Genomic DNA, 12,819 nt, shown 5'->3' with positions numbered 1-12,819 from the left:
CATGTCTTCAACCATGATTCAAGCTCGCTAACTATCTTGTTGATAAGATATATCCAATTTCCCAACTTCTGTCTCTGACAATATTTCCTGCTCACTTGTCTGCTACCAGTCCTCACCAAATGATCTCTAACTCGGCCAATACTCAACAGAAACATAAGAGAACATAGATGTAGCATCTATACTCATCTGTGATCATAATACTAAGCCCGCATAGCTGAACCTATTCTGTGCCAACTTTGTTGTGCCAATAGTCCTTTGCAATATACAAAACCTTTGTCTGTCATGAGCTCACAAACATATGTTGACATCAATGACAAAACCTGTCATGAATACAACACATAACCAACATATCCAAGTGCCAACCAAACCTGTATTCCTGACAATCCTAACATAGAAACACACTGAAGTAGGCTAAAGATGGTCACAAAATGCACATAAAGTATGTGCTTACTTGTTAGGACTATACATGATTGGGAATGTTGCACTTGCCACAAGGAATGTTGCACTGATGCAGAGTAGGGGAGGGCTACCGGCAGGGAGTATAATAACCCTGCCTGAGAATGTCAGAGGATTGGTGGTAAGATACGATGAATAGACCAGGTTGGGTAATTTCTTGGATATGTTTGAGATGGGTATTGTTGAGTTTCCACCACCTTCATCAAGTTTACTGAAGGGCACTCATTTCGAATAGGATGTAGACTCACAACATAGGCCCGTATTGTAAGGCCTCGTAGGAGAGTAGGAGGCTAGACTTTCCACAAGGGAGGAGATACTAGCTGCAGTAGGAGAGGTGATTGAAATTGAGGAAGAGAGTACATATCAAGGAGATGCCTTCTTGCATTGAGCAATGCAAACAAATGATTTGAGTAGGAGAGGAACACGGTGACTAAATTTGGATCTCAAAGCCTGATTTGCAGGATGCTCTTGGATCGATACAAAGATACTTGATGGACAAGGGGTGGTTGATCTCACCAGATAGGTGCATATGGGACTTATCTTAGACAGAGGCAGAGGAACTCCTCATCCTCATCAAGAAGGATTGTGAGGGAAAGTTTTCCCAACACTTAACAGTCCGTAGGTGGCCAACCATGAAGACGTTTGATATGGTAGAGGCATGCTGTAGGATGTATTCTCAAGAGGGGCAGGGTGGTATAATAGACACCCTATGTAAAATGGAGTGTGTTTCAAAACACATTTCTTGGCTGCAGAACATAACCCACTCAGTCACAGAGTGAGGCCACACAAGTTATGTAAAAATCCAACTCCCGAAATGCAACAAATATGACTAAGGAAATTTTATATAATGTGAAAACTTGCAAGGAAGCAATACTGAAATCCAATTACATCAGACCTAGTTCCACTATCTGTCTGTAAATGAATATGCAAGGATAATTACTGAAGGGGATCATATATTCTTATTCATTGTTGAAATTATTAAAACATTGACTTACAATCACAAAAAATGTAATAACAATGGAACTTGGGATAACCACGGGTGTTCTGCAGTCTGGATTGTTCACATTGGCGAGCCCTTCATTGGACATACTTTCTGCAGGTACTAGCTCCGATACCACTGTTGCCGAAGTTAAGAGTTGGCTTTCTAAGCAACCATGCTGTGCGGTGTATGTGCAGGAGAACACTTGTTTGGCGTACTAGCTCCGATACATTGGCGAGCCCTTCATTAGACATACATTCTGCAGGTACTAGCTCCGATACCACTGTTGCCGAAGTTAAGAGTTGGCTTTCTAAGCAACCATGCTGTGTGGTGTACGTGCAGGAGAACACTTGTTTGGCGTGGAGGATCAGTTCGCTGTAATGAATTGCTGGCTCACGTGGTGACTGTTGTAACTCCCAAAAAATTTATTGCATACACTCTACCAATATTCCTGCACTCTGCCGCTGATGTCAAACTCTGCCCATGGATAGAGAATGCTGCTCACAGTATGGGGTGTTAACTGCACAGTCTTCATCCACACGTGTGATATTCCCAGCTTCCCTTCACAGTGAGGAGGATAGCTAACGATGCCGTGAACACCATGCCTTTGTTTGGCTATTATGCTTGATGGCCTCACTTATGTTAGCTCTCACGGCTATACTGTTAATTGGTTGAGCCCAAATGCTGAAGACCGATTCTACTAACAACCTATTACTATCAGACTTCACAACTGTTACTAAATGTAAATGCACTTACTCCTTGGAAGCGGAATTCATACCACAATGACGTCTCACACTGTCCTTCACTTCTGTAATGAATAAAGACTCCAATCAGAGGTTGGGGCTATGTCCAACTCCTCAATTGTCTCAAGGGGTTTTGTCCTTGAGAGTATCCAGTCACATTTAAGCAACCTTGTTGTTTTAAATAACGTTATATTTCATGGTGATAATCCCAAGGAACTTGTTGCTTTTATAACCTCGATATGAGGGGAATTACAAACAACTAGGCAATGTGGGATAAAAGCCATTTTCGTCGTCTAGTCACTTAAGTTACTTTAGTCACAAAATGACTTTAAGTCATAAAGTAACTTTATAAATCCACTTTATAAAATAAAGTGACTTAAATATAGAAAAGCTCCTCCACTTAAATATTTCCCGAACGAAACCAAATAAACTCTTCTGACTAGTTGACATCCTTACAATCAATACCGTTAGCCTATCCGGATGGGGGGATAGACAAACAAGGCGCCAATAAGGCCTAGTCCGGAGAAGGGGACATTACAAGTTATGATAGTGGAGCAGGTGGCAGCAACTTAAAAGAAGTTGGTACAATAGCAGAGACTTACCACTGCCTTGGAAGAACAATTGGATCAAGAAAGGCAATTAGAGAAGAGCTTGGAAGAATAATTGGATCAAGAGATGGTATCAAAGAAGGGAAGGAGGTTTAGCTTGGAGTGGTGGATGAACGATTGGTTTTGGTGAATAGAGAGCTTAGGAGTACGAAGGACTTGAAGGAGGTTATACAACTGGTGAGGGTAGGCAGTTGGTAATATTAACCAACTGCCAAGTGCTATATATTTCGAGTTTGCATTGAGAACCAGAACATTATGGTTGTACCCGTGATAATAAAGCTATGTCTTTCTGGCATATTGATGTGTTGTCTTGATTTTCTGCATGGAATGTATTCATTGTTAAATTCCCGTTTACTCTGTAAGTTAAAGCTCTCACCATAGGGAGTAAACATTTAACCTGTTATCTTTGTTTTTATTTGTCTTCTTTTGCACCGCCTGCTGATAATTTTAATTGAAATCAGGAGATTTTAAGTGCCATACACCTAGAGTAAGGCTGTACTACATGAGGAATGGCATGAGAATTTAGCTGCTGAAGGGACATCTTGGGTGCTCAAATGTCTTTCCTTGGTGGTGCCTTGATAATAGAATGCTAGATTATGCATTTTAGAAGTTTGAAATTTGTATCTATTGATGGTATTTTAACTTAAATTTGTTCTTTGTTTGCTTGTACCAGAAGCAGTAAGATTGGCTTCAGACCTGCAAAGTGACTGATTTCTTATTATGTTTGATGTCCATTTAGTTCATGGTGCTTTGCATTCATTGTTGGTTTGTTTTGGAGTAGTTTTCAGTCTATGCATGTTGAGTAGTGTACTGAACATACACTTTGCATGATTTCAGTGCATTATCAGTACTTGTCAAATTTGTTATTGGGACCTACGTTAATTGTGTATCAGTTTGGGTGTGTTACCTTCATTTTAAGGTGGTTGTATCAGCATATAGTCATGTTGGCAGCATGTTTCAGTTTGTGTCAGATGTGAGTTGATAGTGTTCTAACAGTATTAGAGGTTATCAGACTTGCATCGACATCTTACAATATTTATAAGAGGCTTACTTCAGTTGCTTATGTGTTTGGCTGTTGTGGGAATGATATTCTATGCTTATCATGAATCTTTCAAGCTAATTTGTGGGATAGTAATTTGATCTTTTAATCAAAATAGTATATCAGCTTGTTTCAACAGTGCATTTGTAATAACCCCAATAGGTTATAACTTCTTCAAACACCAAAAAATCTTTATACTTCAGTGGTTTGACATTTCGTCAAACACTTTGCAAGCAAGCTTGGATACCACTGTAATAACCTCAATAGGTTATAACTTCTTCAAACACCAAAAATCTTTATATTTCAATTGTTTGACATTTCGTCAAACACTTTGCAAGTAAGCTCTGATACCACTGTAATAACCCTCCTCAAATCTGCTCTCAAAAATGCTGATAAAAGCTCAAGGAATTTCATCAAACAATTCACATGCAAGGGACGTATGACTGATATAGTATTTCAGCTAGCTTCAAATGACTTTTTTTCAATTTGCATCAATGAAAAACTTGTGCTAGAAGACTCCAAATGGACTACACAATGGCCTAACATGAGTGTGCTACTAATTTTGACAATATTTAGTGCATATATATGATCTAAGCATGAGAAATGTACACCTACAGCCAACTGACATTTTTACAAACAGTTGGTGTGCAAACTAACTAGCTAATAAATAATGATATTAAATTGCTTAAATGACACTAGCAACTATTATCTTCTTAATTTGCAATGAAATTTCTAATACAATGCTCATGAAATATGGCCAAGACTTTTGGCATTTACATGGATTACAAAATGATAATGTTGGTATAATGCACACTTACAGCTGAAACTTATAACCCCCTAAAAAACAATACTAATAAAGGAACCTGGTTGTAGATGGCTGTAATAATCTTCTTCAATGCTGCCCCTTCTGATTTGCTTTTTTCGAACTGCTTTTTTTGGCCTGCTTTTTTGGTTCCGCTTTTTCGGATTGCTTTTTTTGGTTCCGCTTTTTTCGGACTGTTTTTTCGTATCCGCTTTTTTAGCCTGCTTTTTCGATTTTGCTTTTTCGGACTGCTTTTTCGTACCTGCTTTTTCGGATTGCTACTATGTTGAATGTCAAGACCATATCTTTCAATGGCGTCAAGATTTCCAGCTTGAAGGGATTTCGTCCTCCAAACTATTGAGACATAATCTTCAGCAAATTCTGCAATTTTTTTTGATATTTCCAAGCCTGCTTAAAAGAAGCTCTTCCATTTCTTTTATAGTGTTCTCACAAGAGCTCCATCCTTCGTTTTCTCAATGTGGGATAAAACATAACTCCCTTTATGTAACTTATGTCTCCAATGTGTTATAAAATAAAGGGGACTCTTTTAATTTAAATATTTCCCACAAACTATAGTCTATGCATTAATAAAGTTAAATATTTAAATTTAACTTTATAAAATAGCTTTATCAATTCAAAACAAATCTTATCAATGATGAACAAGTCTTCTTGCCGATTTTAAACAATTACCATCGACATACCACTGCCACCGGATGTCCGTCCATGCCCAAGATGACTTACTATAAATAGTAAGTATGCCCAAAGTTGCCTCAAAACCCCTCAGAAAGACCTGCAACTGAAACTATCTAGGCCAAATGGCCTCTAAGCCCTTTTGATGTCCTGGTTAGCCTACGGGACCGTGGGGAAATAGGCTAACGACAACATCATGCTATGAATGCTAAAAAGGAGACATTACAGTCCGCCCTTCCCAAAATTGCTTGTCCCCAAGCAATGGTCGAACAACAACCCAATCAATCCACCTGGATCCCAAATGTAGTCATGAACTATAGTGCTGTCAGTCAACATAGGCTCCTGCAACAACCTGTGAAAATTAACCAAGAGGAATCCATAAATGAATCGTGAATCACGGTGCAATTGAACTCCAAATCCACTACTGCCACAGTCAGGAACCCATGAGGCACAAACTCTCAAAATATTAGACCCCAAGTAGAGTAGATCACCCAAACTGTCAACATAATAAACACCATCCACACAACCCACCGTGTTATGTGGAATACACACTCCATCTCTGCTACAATAGTGACCACTCCCACATGAAACTACACCAAATACAGAGAATCCACACACTGTACATCTGCTGCAGTTAACACAACTCTGCAGATTACTGGCCATTGTCTCATAACCATAACACCCATGCACTGCTGATGGTGAATAGTCATTACACGGTAGATAGCAAAAATGAGAGCCCAGTCCAAACCTGTCTACCATCAACTCCTCAACACATGGATCAAAAGCAAACCGATGAACATATCCTTTAGTATAATGTCGGTAAAAAGAACCAATCTCAGTCAAAGACTCATCTTGCAGACGTGATATGACCAACTGTGACTGATCATCAGCTAAGTCAGAGGATGATATAGCCAAGAGTGCAGAATCAACAACATCACTAGTCTCTGTGCCCTCCAAGTCAAACATATCACAATGCTCAGCTGCAGTGCCCAACTTAGTTGAACTTGCCTCCAGTGGAAATGGACCAAATATGCCAATAGTAGTGTCGTGGACAGATATATCCTCATCTCCACTACCTCTATCAACCTCGACCATGGACATCCGCGGATCACTAGACACCACAGTCCGTGATTGTACAGAATTTGGTAAAGACTGAAGTCGCTCTAACTCCATGGTCACCTTAGCCAAATGAAACTGTGACTCCTCGAAAGCCAACTGTGTACTCTCAAGAATCTCAGAAGTCACCTCGAGCTGCTGAGTAAGCTCACTCACCTCATCTTCCTTGGCCAATAATGCATCGTATGCTGTACTCCCCCACTCCATAAGATAATCTCTGTCGGCTACCAACTGCATATAATTTTGTCTCAGAATCCGGATAGCCTCCCATAAAGAGTGGATCTCTGTCAAGGAAAGATAATTGCCTCCTTGCTCATCACTATTAGGAGAACCCCATTCATAAATTGCTAACAACTGACGAGCAGCATCGAAATGCTCGCAAGTGATAGAAATGTCTCGCTCGCCAACTCTCAACTGACTAGACACATGATTGTGCCGACTGGTCGAACTTCTATACTCTATCCTTGGTACACTGTCCAAAGGAGTAACCTCAGAATAGCTATCATCTGTAATACTCAGATCCTGGGACTCTTCTGTAGACTCTATGATATCTGAGAGATCATCAACCCATTCCAAGAAGAATGGTCGACTGGATATATGAACAATGCCCAACACAGGTGTGTAAAAACTAAATCCAGCATCAAACAAGTTGCTGACATGGATGAGAACTACACTTGGCAAACTACTAATCAAGTCCATGATGGTGCAATAGATACTACTACCAAGGAATGATAGATATCTCTGGTCAAAACGATCCTAAGTACTAAGATAAGGATCCCAACATCTAATCCATGAACGGAAACCAGCTAGCAATTCAAGTAAACTTCTCACCTGAGTAATGTGAACAATACCAACTGACTTCACGCACCTGTATACAATCTTTGAATCCGGAGTGTGAATGCTAGACATACTCATATCATCATCATGTGACTCCATTGTAAAAGAAAACTGAGTCCCTGCTATACGCGCTAACTCTCGAACTGAAATCACCTCAAGACAAAGCTCGTCCACGTGTCTCTCAGAATCCTGGAGAGCCAACCGAGTACACACCAAGGAATTTCGAGTATCCTCCAGCTCATGAAAAAGCCGGTCAACCTCCTTCTCCTTCTTCACTGCATCTTCCTTGATCTATTGTAAGTCGTCACAAGATTCTGTTGTGACTCCTTTCTATCTCTCCTGCAGTTGAATCATCCAAATGTGATTCTCAATCAATCCATGTATCCTGTCGTGATGAGATAAAGCCGTGACAATATCCTTGTCCCTTGTCTTCATTTGGCTTGCCAAACCAAGTGAAGAGCTACTAGCCTTTATCTCATGTGAATAAGCATTCAACTGTGCTTGATACTCATTTTCTGCAAAGTCCTGAATGCTCACTTTCTGATCAACTGTACTATCCTCAAACATGACAGTATCCTCAACTGCTGTAACTTCATCCAGCCCAACTATACTGGAATCACTATCTGTGTCAATCATGCAATCCGGTGTGCCCATGATATCACCTTCTGATGCAACTGGCTCAACCTGCACAACATCTGAAACCCCTTCTGTCTGTGAAGATGATGCAGATAAACCATTACCTGAAGATGTGCTGAAGTCTCCCTGTATCGAATCTGCATGTCTGTTAAACTCCTCATACAAGTTTCCGCCTGTCATAGGGAAAGTATGATCCTTAGGCCTATCAAAGCATTCAATCAGTCTCTCCATAAACTCCACATATGAGGTAATGTGTGCATGACCCATAGTGACCATACCATGATGCCACCACTTGTGTGCTAACCCATCCAGGTGAATTGCTGCATACTTAATAGCTTCTTCCTCAGGCATAAGGTTCAATTGTAAGTATGTGTCAAGCGTTTGAACCCAAGCTCTTGCTGTAGACTTCCCCGAGCCATCATAATATGGTAACTGAAGTTTCCCTACTTTCTTTCGTAGCTCATAGCTCTGGTTCCTGTCATGTCCACATGGCATATGCTTCATCCGCACATCTATATACTCCCTAAAGGTGATTGCAGCAATAAAATTTGGACCTCCGGCTTCGCAATCTCTCCTCAGCTGGTCCTGTATATCAATGATCTTGGGCTCTGGTATGGGCTGCTCTGGAGCTCTAGGAGGAAATGTTGGAACCATGGGCCTCGAACTCACTGTCCTAGTTTGCTGGGGTACATGACCGAAATTGTTCTCAACTTGTTTGCCTCCATTATGTGCCCCATCCTGATTATTACCATTCTGATTATTTCCTCCAACCACATTAGCATTCAACCCCATTTGACGAGCCATCACCTGCATCATAAGCTCAAATCTCTGACTCTGTTCCTGTGCTCTTTGCTCTGCTGATCGCTGTCCCTGTGTGCTAAGGTGTCTAATAATTGTAAGAATCTTTCCTTTCCCTGATCTGGACCGGCATTCATTTTGTCAAACATTTTTTTCTCTCTGGCTAATCCAAATTCCCTATAAGACCTCCACAGGATGGCAGGACTTATAGCTCTGATACCACTGTAATAACCCCAATAGGTTATAACTTCTTCAAACACCAAAAAATCTTTATACTTCAGTGGTTTGACATTTTGTCAAACACTTTGCAAGCAAGCTCTGATACCACTGTAATAACCTCAATAGGTTATAACTTCTTCAAACACCAAAAATCTTTATATTTCAATTGTTTGACATTTCATCAAACACTTTGCAAGTAAGCTTTGATACCACTGTATAAACCCTCCTCAAATCTGCTCTCAAAAATGCTGATGAAAGCTCAAGGAATTTCATGAAACAATTCACATGCAAGGGACGTATGACTGATATAGTATTTCAACTAGCTTCAAATGACTTTTTTTCAATTTGCATCAATGAAAAACTTGTGCTAGAAGACTTCAAATGGACTACACAATGGCCTAACATGAGTGTGCTACTAATTTTGACAATATTTATTGCATATATATGATCTAAGCATGAGAAATGTACACCTACAGCCAACTGACATTTTTACAAACAGTTGGTGTGCAAACTAACTAGCTAATAAATAATGATATTAAATTGCTTAAATGACACTAGCAACTATTATCTTCTTAATTTGCAATGAAATTTCTAATACAATGCTCATGAAATATGGCCAAGACTTTTGGCATTTACATGGATTACAAAATGATAATGTTGGTATAATGCACACTTACAGCTGAAACTTATAACCCTCTAAAAAACAATACTAATAAAGGAACCTGGTTGTAGATGGCTGTAATAATCTTCTTCAATGCTGCCCCTTCTGATTTGCTTTTTTTGAACTACTTTTTCGGACTGTTTTTTTCGGCCTGCTTTTTTGGTTCCGCTTTTTCGGATTGCTTTTTTCGGTTCCGCTTTTTTCGGACTGTTTTTTGTATCCGCTTTTTTAGCCTGCTTTTTCGATTCCGCTTTTTCGGACTGCTTTTTCGTACCTGCTTTTTCGGATTGCTACTATGTTGAATGTCAAGACCATATCTTTCAATGGCGTCAAGATTTCCAGCTTGAAGGGATTTCGTCCTCCAAACTATTGAGACATAATCTCCAGCAAATTCTGCAATTTTTTTTTGATATTTCCAAGCCTGCTTAAAAGAAGCTCTTCCATTTCTTTTATAGTGTTCTCACAAGAGCTCCATCCTTCGTTTTCTCAATGTGGGATAAAACATAACTCCCTTTATGTAACTTATGTCTCCAATGTGTTATAAAATAAAGGGGACTCTTTTAATTTAAATATTTCCCACAAACTATAGTCTATGCATTAATAAAGTTAAATATTTAAATTTAACTTTATAAAATAGCTTTATCAATGCAAAACAAATCTTATCAATGATAAACAAGTCTTCTTGCCGATTTTAAACAATTACCATCGACATACCGCTGCCACTGGATGTCCACCCATGCCCAAGATGACTTACACTGTGTTTTGGTGATCGAGAAAGGGAGATATCTGTTCATCTTCCTTCAAGGGTACTTAAGGAGCTTTATTTGGGAAAAGGTATTAAAGAAGAGAGGTTTCTCATACACATAGATTCTGAGTACAAGCAGCATTTTAGGTTGATATAAAGAAAAACAAAAGACCTGTGAATTAAAAAGTATTTTGTATGCAATAGGGATAATCTTATTATGCATCTATATTCCTTAATATATCTTTTACCTAGCTGTTGATAATCTTTGTAAAATTACTATGTTTATTTAAATTAATAATAAGTTTATATCTTCTTTATTCCAATAAGCAATCATACGGAAATGGGTGGAAATATGCTAGGGAGAGGTAGTAGACTGGTTCATTCAAATTAAGTAGGTCACCTTAGTGGATGAAATTGTCTTAGTTGGATGTTCATACCATTTGTGTGGCAAGGGGCAAGTTGTCTTAGTTGGATGCTTCACGTTCTTGGGCTTAATTGGGCCGAATAGTTTTCATCAATACCCCAGGTTCCTCCGAATTAAGTAGGCCACCTGAAGTGGAGTTGTCTTTTTGGATATTCATGCAATTTTTGCCAAGAGGCAACATGTCTTAATTGGATGTTGCATCATCTTGGGCTTAATTGGGGCGAATGGCCTTCATGCACCCTTTTATGATTTTTTCTCTCCAAACCTTACAACTACCATGATTGATTATGGGAAATGAAGCCATTGGTGGCTTGGTTCCTAAAAATCAAAAGCTACTGAATGATTTATCTGAATAGGCTAAGATGATTATCTATATGTATGTATATAATCACTTATAATTGTTGTTTGATCCCTTACCCTGATAGAAATAATTGGTCTTATAAATTATATTTCAAATATTGTCTAACATGATTGCAGGATGTAAACCAAGAATAATTTTATAAAGTGATTCTATTGCTAAAGTTATAATTCTAACCAAATTATATTTCTTATTTTAATCAAACTTTTTGATTCTAGGGCAAGATTTAGGACCACTCAGACAGGGGAAATCACAGTAATACTGCCAAAGGATCATATTTTTGTATGCAATTCATACTGTAGGATTGAAGACTTACAGACAATCACTATAGCTTATCATACAATTGGTTTTAGCATTGGAGAAGCTAACATTATTGACTATTTTGGACTAAGTCTATTTTAGACATTCTACCAATGACATGCATTGCATTTATGTAGTTTTTTGAAGTGGTCTTGTAAAAGGCTGACTTGTTGTCTGCGTGCCATTTTATGAAATTTATCAAAGAGGTGTTGATTAGGCCAGCTCAGCTGATTGCATATTCATGCCGGCTTGCCGCCATATCTTTTTGTATATTTATTCATTTAGAATAGCATTGTGGTTGGAGGCACTATATGCTTTCACCTAGCTTGTTTTGGGTTCTGGCGATCAAGAAGTGTCGAAGGCATTGCATATAGATTATCTATATTGCAAAATAGAAAGTGGGGTGTGCCGTTGCAAGGGATGCACCTAAAGTAATTTAAGTGTCTGGAAATTACATGAAAAAGGGAATAGGCATGGAACACTTTCCCAGCCGATCATACTCTGTTCTCTCCAAGAATATTTTAGATTAACACTCTTTTGTTATGAGACATCATTGTTGTTTCTCCTTTCTTAGAGGGATGTTTAGACTTCACTTAGTCAACATTATGAAAAAGGTCAAATTTATTTATTTTATAACTTAAATGAACATATATATTTGTGAACTTTACACATTATATATGCTTCTAAATTAAAATTTTTACCATTTACAGTCTACCAAGAGTCTCCATCGTTCACCCACCATCTCCAAAACCCAGGAAACCTTTTGTCATCCTGGAAACATCTATCCAGAAAACTGAGAGTAGATGCCAAAAACAGGATGAACAAATCAAAAATTGAAGTATTAGGCGTTTGAGCTATACATATTCCTTTTGAGTTTCTGTTCTGCCTGTCCATTTGCAAGTAAAATATGTAGTGGCTCTTTTTGATTTATGGTAATCATATTCTATTTATTGAGACTTCAGTTTGAATAGTGTTTTTCCTGGTGGAATTTCAATTAGATACGAATCTGCTTATTACTGCCCTGGAGCAGGCCAAATGGGTGACCCTCTAGCTGTTTCTTATTATGTAGATTTAATTAGCTATTTGATTCATAACATTTGCATTCCAAGCAATATTCTATCTTTTGAGAAGAAAGCTCATTTTATGTTTGCAGTACTCCTAAAACTGTTACTATCCAGCAATTTGACTCAACATAACAATTCTGTTTCTGTATTATTCCTTCTTGGTAGGGACCTATAGTCAAACAAGAGAAGTTCATGTTCTGCTGACAGTCCTAATACTGTGATTCTTGTACACTATGTGTTACTCTTTCAGATGGATTTGCTGAAAATGCTCTTACATCATCTTGAACATCATGGCACTCAAAATGCCATTTTTAATTTGTAAAGGGTCAAACTGATTGCCTGAT

General features: G+C 38.6%; 1 protein-coding gene across 2 annotated transcripts in view; it reads left to right on the top strand.

The window, feature by feature from the left end:
• LOC149537093 (putative complex I intermediate-associated protein 30) overlaps window positions 1–12,819 on the top strand; it is a 174,766-nt gene that overhangs the window by 124,283 nt on the left and 37,664 nt on the right. The gene's annotated exons all lie outside the window — the stretch shown is intronic.

This window comes from Cupressus sempervirens, chromosome 10 (assembly GCF_028749045.1).
Source record: "Cupressus sempervirens isolate cs-2001-9-10 chromosome 10, ASM2874904v1, whole genome shotgun sequence".
NCBI lineage: Eukaryota > Viridiplantae > Streptophyta > Pinopsida > Cupressales > Cupressaceae > Cupressus > Cupressus sempervirens.
The sequence above is the reverse complement of the archived record's forward strand: the minus strand, read 5'-3'. Positions and strand labels throughout refer to the sequence as shown.